The sequence below is a fragment of the Crotalus tigris genome, unplaced genomic scaffold (genome assembly GCF_016545835.1).
Source record: "Crotalus tigris isolate CLP2741 ecotype Arizona unplaced genomic scaffold, ASM1654583v1 scf7180000020463.618913, whole genome shotgun sequence".
Lineage (NCBI taxonomy): Eukaryota > Metazoa > Chordata > Lepidosauria > Squamata > Viperidae > Crotalus > Crotalus tigris.
The window spans coordinates 561790-573039 of record NW_024098031.1 but is presented as its reverse complement, the minus strand read 5'-3'; positions in this window follow the sequence as shown (position 1 = coordinate 573039).

Here is an 11250-nt window from a genome sequence, read left to right as displayed (position 1 = left end):
GTAAATTGCACCCCCCTGTCAGAGATGATGCGTTGGGGTGCCCCATGCAATCTGTAAATGTGTTGGATGAAAAGTTTTGCTAAGGCTTTTGCAGTGGGAATCTTTTGGCAAGGGATAAAGTGCACCTGTTTGGAAAACAAGTCCGTGACCGTCCAGACCACAGTATTCCCATTGCTTTCTGGCAATTCCACTATAAAATCCATGGCTATTTCTCTCCAGGGGGCTGAGGGACTTGCCACTGTTTGCAATAGTCCTGGCACTTTCCCTTGCAACCTCTTTGCCGTGGCACATTTTGGACAACTGGCTATATAACTTTCAATGTCCTTTTTCATGGATGGCCACCAAAATTGCCGTTTAATTAAATGTAAAGTTTTTACAAATCCAAAATGCCCTGCTGATTTTGTGTCATGGCAAAGGTGCATGAAAGTTACTCTTTGAGTTGTTGGTATATATAACTTTTCCCCTATCCAAGGCAACCCGTCTTTCATTGTGCACACATTTTTGTTTTTCTGGAACCAATCATCTGTTTCCAAACTTTTTCTGAATTCAATTCCAGTTTGGCTGTCCAGTTGTGGTTTTAATTTGGCTTGGGTTCTTGTGGTTACTGGTGCTGCCAGTTGTGACTCTGCCATTATTGGTCTAGAGTCTGTGGTTCGTGCGCTGTTATATTGGGGCATGCGAGATAGTGCATCTGCCAGGAAGTTCTTTCTTCCTGGTAAATGTTTGAGCTTAAATTGGAATTGGTGAAAATGCTGGGACCAGCGGGCTTGTTTGGGATTGAGTTTCCTGGAAGTTTTCAGGGCTTCTAAATTTTTGTGATCAGTCCATACCTGGAAGGGGATTTTGTTGCCTTCCAGGAACTGTCGCCACGTGAGTAATGCCCAACGTATCCCATAAGCCTCCTTCTCCCATACGGGCCAGCGCTGTTCTGTTTCCGTGAGTTTCTTGGATGTATATGCACAGGGTTGCAATACTGCATCATCATTTTCTTGTAATAGCACAGCCCCCACTGCCACATCACTTGCATCTGCCTGTATTATGAAGGGCTTGTCCATGTCTGGGTGCCTTAGTACTGGTTCGGCAGAAAAAAGTCTCTTTAGTCTCTCAAACGCTGCTTGGCACTCCATTGTCCATGTTAGTGGCTGGCTAGGTTTTACTGAGGATGTTCCCTTCGTTTTTAGTAAGTTAGTGAGGGCAAGGCTATCTGTGCAAATGAGGGGATGAATTGGCGGTAAAAATTTGCAAAGCCCAGGAAACTTTGTAGTTGCTTTCTTGTGCGGGGTGGTGCCCATTCTAATACTGCTCTGACCTTCTCTGGGTCCATTTCAATGCCCTGTGGGGATATGCGATAGCCTAGGTAGTCTATCCTTTCCTGGTGGAATTCGCATTTTGAGAGTTTGGCATATAGGTGAGCGGCTCGCAGCTTCTTTAAAACCGCTCTGACAAGTTTGACGTGTTCTTCTTTTGTTTCGGTAAAGATAAGAATGTCGTCCAAGTAAACAAGGACCCCCTTAAACAGGTGCTCCCTTAGAACGTCATTGATTAGTTGCATAAAGACTGCAGGGCCCCCTTGTAATCCAAATGGCAAGACTTTGAATTGATAGCACCCCATGGGGCAGTTAAATGCGGTCTTCCATTCGTCCCCTTCCTTGATTCTCACGTGATAGTAAGCTTCCCTTAGGTCTAGTTTAGAAAAAATTTTCCCTTTCGATAGGTGTGACAGCATGTCTTTCATGAGGGGCAGCGGGTATAGGTTGCTTTCACTGATTGTATTCAGGGCCCTATAATCCACGCATAAACGTAAAGAGCCATCCTTCTTCTCTCTAAAAAGGACCGGGGCAGCCACTTTAGGCTTGGCTGGCTCAATGAACCCTCTCTCCAGGTTTTTTTTTATAAATCTTTCCATTTCCTCCTTCTCCTTTGGGCTCATGGAGTATAATCTGGGCTTCGGGAGTTTTGCCCCAGGCTTGAATTCAATGGTACAGTCTGTGGGTCGGTGGGGGGGAAGCTCATTCGCCCTCTCCTCACTGAAGACTTCAGCAAGGTCCCTATATTCCTCTGGTATTTCTGTTAATCTTTTTTCCTCTCCTATGGATGCTTTTTCTATTCTTGATTCTGGTAGCCTCCCTTGGGGTTTTAAGTCCATAGGGTCCCCCTTCGGGAATTTGATTTCTGTCGTCCTCCAATTTACCCAGGGGTTCCATTTTTTCAACCATTCCATCCCTAGAATCATTGGGCATTCCATACCTGGGGTCACCACAAACGTTAAGTCCTCTTCATGGTTGCCCAGGGAGAGGTGTATTGGCAGAGTGGCTAGGGTAGCTGGCACCCCCCCTGCTATGGATCCATCTAGCTGGCCAAATGAGATTGGTTGTTCCAGTCTCCTGGATGGGATGCCCAGATTCCCCACTAGTGTTGGGCTAATGAGGCAGCGGGTGCAGCCAGAGTCTATTAAGGCTTTCACCTTCACAGCTTCGGGCATGGGGGGGATTAATATAGTCACTGTTTTGAAGATGGGTGTGATGCGTCCACTTACCAGGGGTTCGCCTTCCGAGCTGTCATCTGAGGCATCCACCGTCCCTGTGGTGTAGGCTGGAGTTCTTTCCCCTTGGTGAGCAGAGGTGGGGTTTTCTGCAATTTCCATCATTTTCATGGCTGTTTCTTTTGGCTTAGCTGAATACCCTCTGGGTTTGTTGATTGGGGATCTGTCTGGGTTGTGCTGGGGGGCCTTTGAGCGGCATTCTACAGCTCGATGCCCTTCTCTTCCGCACTTGAAACACCCCATCTGCTTCTTGGCTGTATCCGATGATTTCACCGGTTGGTGTGTCAGCTCAGGCGGGGGGCGGCTCCATTGTTTTCCTCGGCGATGCCTCTTCAATATGTCGATCTCTGCTTCCTCTGCCAAGACGTACCATTCCTCAAGTCGATGTGGGTCTCCTCGGGGCAGGCAAGCATCATATAGATCATAGTTTAGTCCGTCTTTGAAACGGCCAAGGAGGATGTCTTCTGGCCAATTCAGTTTGCTGGCAATGGCTCGGAATTCTTGTGTATACTCAGCCACTGGGCGTTTGCCCTGCCTCATCGTTGTTATTCTTTCACGGGCTTTGCGATCAGCCAGGGGGTCTTCAAATCGTCTTCTCAACGAGGACATGAAACGGTTGAAGTTACTGAGTTCTGGGGCATTGGAGTCATGCAGGTTCACCACCCAATCTGCAGCTGGTCCATCCAGGGCAGATTGCACGATCCGGATGCGGGCTTTGTCGCTGGGGATGTCCTGCCCATATTCCTCCATGTAGCTGAGGACTTGGGTTAGGAAAAACCCCAAGCGTGTTGGCTCCCCTTTGAATTTCACCTCCAACGGTGGACGTCTTGGAATGGATCGGTGCCTCCATTGTGGGTGGTAGTGTCTTCCGTCCAGATTTCCATCTGTGGTCCGGTAGGGGGTGGGAGCTCCTGGATCAGTAAATGTCCCTGGGGTTGCAGGTTCCACGTCCCCCTCGGTGTCTCTCCCTTTGTGGCTCCAGGAACTGGGGCGGGCGTAGGGCTCAGGAATCTCCTCTCCTAGGGAGCTGAGAGTTCTCTTCATCAGGTCAATAGCTCTCTCTAGGATCCAGTCTGAGTACGGCATACAGCTTCCTCCCTCTTCACTTGCGTGCAGGGATTTCTCCATCTCCTGCTTCCATTCTGGTTGCTTGTTCCCCCGTCTCAGGGTCACTTTTCTTGATTCCTTTCCCCACTCGCTTTTCTTTCCAACGCCCATCGACCAGCGAGGCTTGTGGTCCTGTGTCTCCACCACTTCTTCTTCTGAGAAATCTGGCCTCTCGGATCCCAACATCTGGCAAGGTTCCAACTGGGTCAGCGGCTCTCTTTCCAGGGAGTTTTCTCCCTCTCTTGCTTCGTTGTCTGACATGGTAAATTTTTGCAAAATCCCCCGGCAAGGGTCTACCTTCCAGGTGGATTAATTTTGCAAGTCCTGTCTAATGTAAGGACCCACCCCACTTTGCATCTTAAGAAGACAGAACTCTTGGAATAGTTCTTCCAACAGGAATCCTTTATTAAGAGAAAATGGTTGCAGGCATGCTAGACAGGACTTGGGGTCCAAGCTCTCCCATTCAAGGTTTTAAGGGGTTCCCCAGTAGTCCCACCCAATCAACCCCCCTTCCAGTGATAGTTTCAAGTATCACAATTCCACCTCCTTTCTTCTTTCTTCCGTCTGGATGGAGACTTCAGATACTACATGAAAGGCAATTACCCTTCTTTGATATGTTAACGCTTAGAGGTTACAATAAACACACATTCAGCTCTTTGAAGTGTAAAGAAGGAAGTGAGGGCCATAAAGCCCCTTTGCTCTCCCCCTTCTCTCCCTCTTATGGCAGAATCCAGAGAAGGCAGAATTGGGAGTTTCTATATTTGATAATTTAAAGATGAAATATAATTGGATTCTGACAGTCATTAAACAAACTGCCGTACTACCTGCACCCTTCTTTTTATTCCTTCCAAGCTTTGGGAGGGTGGACAGGAATTAAATACAGGCAGTCCTCGACTTACAACCATTTGTTCTGTGACTTTTCCAAGTTAAAGCATCCTTGAAGAAAGCGAATATAAAAAAAGGCATTGCAGGATTCCCTTAACAGTTGCAGTGATTCACTTAAACAACATAGCCCCAAAGGTCACAAAATCCAGCACAATTCATTTAACAACTGCCTTGTTTAGCAATGGAAATACCAATCCCAGTTGTGGCCGTAAGTTGAGAACCACCTGCAAAAGGAGAGCAATCCCCTCTCCCTTCTAGCACGGATGATGTTACCTAGCTGGGTAATGAAATGTCTTTAAAAAAAATGAAATTCAGAGAGCACCAAAGACAGTTCTCCTCCTCCTCCTCCTCCTCCTCCTCCTCCTCCTCCTCCCCACAAACCCCACTCCCTTCTAGCACGGATGATGTGACCTAGTTGGGTAACAAAAGGTCTGCAAGAAAGCCACCCGGCTCGGAGAGCACCAAGGGCCCCACACAGCTGGAGGGCTCAGCCCCTGCAGAAACCCCACTTCCACTCACTTCTCTGTCTGTTTCTTCTTGAAATGAAAAACCTAGAAGACTTTTCAGTTGTTCCTTGACCAGGTCTTTCTGTCTCGAGTTCCGTAGTTTCACCCCGTAGTATTTGTAAAGCGAAATCTGAAGGTTGGGAAAAGAGTCAGGGAATCGTAGGGAGGTCCACCAATGGGTCAGGAAAAGGAAAAGGGGGACAAACTACGATCAGAAATGGGCACCGTGTGGTCAGCTACTAATGAAGGAGAGAAGCAACCTAGAGCGAAGGAGAATTTTCCTGACAGTGAGAACAATCAATCTGGCCTCCAGAAGTTGCAGGTGCTCCATCACTGGAGGTTTTTAAGGAGAGACTGGGCAGCCATGGGTCCAGGATGGGGGTTGGATAGATGACCTCCAAGGTCCCTTCCAATTCTGTTATGCTACTATTCATTTGTCTGTCTAATCTCGAAGAAGTGGTGGAACGGAATCATGAAAGGAACGATGCCAAAGGAGGGACAAAATGAAACGTGAACGACAAAAATGAAAATAATTCTTTAAATCATTGGAAGGAATTGAGTTGGCATTGTGTTGGTGTTGTGTCTAGGACAATTGTGCCCCCCCAAGGGGAAAAGCTCAGCATATTTACCTTCTCTTGAGGCAAGAGATGGGAACGACTTTCTCGGAGCGCAGACTTCTGGTGGAGGGAGGGAAGTCCATCGGTTTTCCTCCTGGGCAGTTGGGGGCCTGCAGAGATCTGTTGAGGCAGCAAGAAGGAAGGCAGGGAGGCAAAGCGAAGGAGCAGAGGAAGGAACGGGTTCCCTTGTGTGTTTCCAAGGAAAGCATCCCTTTCCCTTCTGCCTCAGTTTACTTGACTTTTCTAGCCGGGACAGACCCAAGGCACGTAAGAAGGACCCTCCCGCGTTGTGTCAGCTGAAGCTGAGACAGCTTTGGAGAGGAGCTGTTGGAAAATCTCTGCCACAAATTGTGAGAACGCTTGTCCGGATGAAGACCCTAGATTTGCTTCCTCTGACTGGAAGGACAGGCAAACAACCTGTCTCCAGAGGTTGCTGTCCCTTGATTTACAGCCATTTATTTATAAGGAATAATGTACAACCGAAAGAAATGACTTCTGACCGTTTTTCGCACTTATGACCATTGTGTGGTCATGCCATCAACATTCGGATGCTTGGCAACTGGCATGTACTTGTGACGGTTGCAACGTCCCAGGTCACGTGATCCCCTTTTGCGACTTCCTGACCAGCAAAGTCAAGGGAGGAGCCCGATTCCCTTAACAACCCTGTGACTAACTGAACATTGGCATGGGTTCAAAGGTCGTCAAATGGGAACAAAGCCCACTTACAAAATGTCTTGCTCAGCCCCCTAAAATCTGGGCGGAGTTGAGGTTGTAAGTCAAGGACCCCCTGTACAACTCCAGTCTCCCTCCCCCTGGCTGGCTGGCTGGCTGCGCAGGCAGGAACTGAGGTTAGTTCAGCAGACGGAAAAGACTATTTGCAGCTCAGGGTTGTGAACTGGGGAGCCCTTATGCTCTCTGAGCTTTGCACATGTTTCAGGGCCAAGCAAGGTAACATCATCAGTGCTAGAAGGGTGGGGAGGGGTTATGGGGAGGAGGAGGAGGAGGAGGAAGATGGTGGACAATGAGAACTATGGGCTTTTTTCTTGCAGAGTTTTCACGATCCAACTAGGAACACCATCAGGGCTCCAAGGGAGAGGGTTTAGAGAGTGGAGGAGAAGAAGGGGAGGAAGAAGGAGGGAGGAGAGAGGAAAGAGGTGGGAGGAAGATGGTGGAGAACGAGGAGGACTATGGGGTCCTTGGTGCTCTCTTGGTTGTTTTCTTGCAGACGTTTCATGACCCAACTAGGCAACATCTTCAGTAGTAGAAGGGAGTGGCATTTGCTGTCTGTTTATACCCAGTAGCCTGCCCTGAATAAGCAGGGAGCGAGCCTCACACCCACTAGCACTGATAAGGTTACCCAGTTGGGTCGTGAAACGTCTGCAAGAAAACAGCCCAGCTCAGAGAGCACCAAAGGCCCCATAGTTCAGCACATTCTCCACAACCCCATTTGTCCACTTTGGGATAGATTATCTCCACGGAGACAGCCCTTGCTTCTGCACCCTCTCCGGGATGGACCCCTGGAATCCCCCTGACACAAACCAATCTGCTTACATGCAGGGAGGGACGAAGATGCTCCAGGATGGTATCTAGTATTTCCTTTTCATCCATCTGCTCCAACATCTCTGTCACAGATCTGCCATTCAGTGGCTCCTTGCTCTCCCAGAAGGTTTGGAAACATTGGTCGGAGAGTTCTGAGAAGGAGAGAGAGACTGGGATTGACGATGGGCAATTCCACGGGACAAACCTTCCCAAAAGGAGGAGAAAAAAGGGTGCGTAGGGGAAGACCAGGCTGAGCCCGAGGGAGGGAGGGAGGGAGGGGTCCAAGGCGTCATTAGTCACAAGTCCCTTCGCGTCCGCAGGAGATCTAAATCCAGCCCAAGTTGAATGTGTGTCTTTCTGACCTTTGTGGAATGGGACAACTCGCCACAGGAAAATGTAACAATTCAATTTCATTCTTTAAAATAAATAAAAAATCATTTTAATTTTTATCATCCACATTTCATTCCTTTGCCATCCTTTCTTTCATGATTCTCTTCCACCATTTCTGTGATATTAATGTAACCCGCAGCGAGTTGTCCCTCGGCTAGTTGGCCACCGAAGTTGGCCGTGGCGAGTTGTCACATGGACCCTTCCCCTTAATGGCCAGCTGGTCAGATTCTTGTAGGGAGCTTCAGCTTGCCATAAATCTTCCTGCTCATTTTGAAGTGACTGAACCTTTACAGAATAACAGAGTTGGAAGGGACCTTGTAGGTCATCTAGTCCAACCCCCTGCTCAGGCAGGAGACCCCCTGCCATTTCTGACAAGTGGCTGTCCAGTCTCTCCTTGAAAGCCTCCAGGGATGGAGCACCCACCGCTTCAGAAAGGAAGTCGTTCCCCTGATTAATTGTTCTCCCTGTTAGGAAATTCCTCCATAGTTCTAGGCCGACTCTCTCCTTCATCCGTTTCCATCCAATGTTCCTTGTCTGGCCTTCGGGGGCTTTGACCCCCCTCCTCTCTGTGGCATCCCCCCAAATATTGGAACACTGCTATCCTCTCAGCCCTGGCCCTTCCTTTGGCTTGACTGGCCCAAAATCACCCAGCCCGTTGTCATGCGTATAAGGCAGAACTAGAACTCACCACCTCCCTGTTTCTGGACGGGTGTCTTAACCACAACCTCTAAGTGCCTTTTGCCTGAAATCTATTGACTGAATTTATTTATAGGTCATGTTCCCAGACACCCATCTCGGGGAGGCACTCTGGACACTGTGCCGTGTAATCAGCGTATAAAGCAGCGTATAAAATTTGCCATAAAATATTAAGATTAATTTAGGATGACATTTTTTAAAGAAAAAATGGTAAGATTACAACATTGTGACCTTCCAAAGCAATAAAAATCCCAGGGTCTTTGAACAGGACAGAGCTGGAAGGGATCCTGAAGGCAGGAGACCCTATCCTGGGGGGACGCTGTATATTGGTATATCAATACTGGCGATCATTCAAGGTGGGTGAATGAAAAAGGCGGAGGGGGGGCTCTCGTGGTACCAGCCAGCCCCGGGATTGTGTGGCCCTTTGTGCCTGCCGCCCAAAGCCGCACAGCCAGGTTTCGACCGCTTTGTGAAAGGCGAAGAGAACGGGGTCTCCCCTCCCCTCAGAGGGCAAAGGGTTTCCTGACAGAGGAGCAGCAGGGGTAGAGAAGGCCCCCTGCCCAGACCCCACCGGCCGACCTTCTTGGACTGAGGGGCTCTGCGGCCTAAGTTCTCTGCCTGAGGAAGAGCGGCTGCAGGGGCTGGGTTGACCCCCCTCTTCTTTGTGGCAGCCCCTCAACTCCTGGATCGTGCTCCCCCAAGTCCTCCTTTTCTTAGGACTGGGTCTGGCCCAAGGAAAGGAGGACTTAGGGTCACATGATGCAGTATTTGAGGGGCTGCCACAAAGAAAAGGGGGTCCCCTTATTTTCCAAAGCACGAAGGGCAGGAGAAGAAGCCCTGGAGGGAAACGAACTTGGACTAAGGCGAACAGTGAGAACAACCTATCCGTGGAGCAGCTTCCTTCATCCCTGGAGGTTTTTAAGAGGAGACTGGACAGCCCCCTGTCTGAAATGGCATAGACTCTCCCGCCTGAGCAGGGGGTTGGACTAGAAGACCTCTGAGGTCCCTTCCAACTCGATGGTTTTGTAATAAACAGAGAAAGAACTGTACCCAAGGGGTAGGTAAACACCCTGAAAGAGCTCTGAGGCGGGATCAAGTCCTGGGACCTATTAAATCAATGTTCTGGATCCCAAATGGTCCCTTCCGGCTCTATTCTGATTGATGGATGGATGGACGGATGGAAAGAGTGGGATGGGCTGATGTGATAGGACAAAGCTGCTTCCATAGATAGCCCAGCCCTGCTCTGTGTGTACCTGGATATAAAGGCAGGAGGGCCTTGGAAGGCCTTCTCCCCTGGGATAGGCTGCTCCTCTGAGAGCTTTCCCTCTCCGGCACCCTTGGCAAGGCCACGGGCTCTCTCTTGCCTTGCTGGTCGTCCGCCTGAGCAGTCCCTGGAGTGGTCCTCAGGGTTGTCCTTTGGCCCAGGTCGGGGAGCACCAGCGCTGGAAGCTGAACCCTCTTCCTGGCCTGCGTTGGAGCTGCGGAAGACTTCACAAGCAGAGGCAGGAGCTGCGTGGTTCTCCGAGTGGCTGCGTCTTGGGAAGTGGATGGGTGGGAGCCAGAGAAATGGGCTACCTGGTGGTCCCACTGCTGCTGGTCACGATTGACCTGAAGGTTGGACTCCTTGCTGTCCTTCTTCTTTAGCAACGGCAACTTGGTCAGCCTGCGACTCATCCTGCCGTGAAGAGTGAGGGCTAGAACTGGAAGCAGACCCTACCAATAAAGGAGAAGGTCTGTAACTCTGGGTTGAAATGAGGGGTCCTTGGTGCTCCCATCTCTCCTCGGGGGTCCAATCATACGTGGACATATAAAGAATTATTATTCTATTCTATTCTGTTCTGTTCTGTTCTGTTCCACTTCACTCCACTCCACTCCACCCCACTCTACCCCACCCCCTATTATCTTTAATAGGAGGAAAGATAATCTGCAGAATCAAGGTTTAGTCTTACCTGATCTTCTAATCTTCCAAACTTTGCAAAGTTCTTCTCTTCACTTGATGGATTTCCGCACTCTCCTCTCCTCTCCTCTCCTCTCCTCTCCTCTCCTCTCCTGCCACCTCTGATCTTGTCCACTCTACACCACTCTCCTCTCCTTAGCTCTCCTCCGATCTTCTCCAACCTCCTCCACTTCACTCTCCTCTCCAACACAACAGAACACAATACAACTCAACTCCCTCCTCTCCTCGCCTCGCCTCAACTCGCCTCAGATTTCCTGTCCTCAAGGTTGCCTTTATATATCTGCCCTCAGGGGTGACATCACAGCATTACTGATGACCTCACAATGGGCAGCTCTATCCTGACCCCAGGGGCCTGTAAGGACCCAGCTGACTTTCCATCTTGAGAAGACAGAACGCCTGGAAAGTCTCTTCCAACAGGGATCTTTATTCAGAGAAACCGATTGCAGGCATCCTAGACAGGATCTGGGGGATCCTCTCCCACCCTTCCGTGTTTTAAAGTGTTCCCAAGCAACCCCATCCCACAGTTCTTCCGGGCGAGTCAATTCGGCAGATTTCTAGGTGTTAAGACCCGGGAAATATAGCATCCCTCCGCTCCATCAGCACGATCACTTATTTTCTCTTTTCCCAGATCCCAGGCATTGCAATCCCCCCCCCCCCCACGTTTCCCTCACTGCCAGCAAAGGGGAGAATTTCGATGGAGGTCTGGAAATGGAGTTGGGGTAACTGGATTTATTTTTTATTAGGTGAGAGGTTTTTCTGCTTCTCCAGCAGTTTCTTCGGTCTGAACCATTTGCATAGAGGGATTCTGGACAGGCAGAGAGCGGTTGGAATGTACCAACTCCTGAACTTCTTAGGGGTCATTATGGGTTCATGGGTTCTTCCTGGGGGCCGATGAGAGAGCAGCCCAGAAAATGGGGGACAGGTTGTGTCTGAGGCCTCCGTCTCTGTTGAGGGAAGGAGCCTCTGCTTTGGCACCAACGGATTCTCTCACTCCTCTCTCAAACTGTGTTC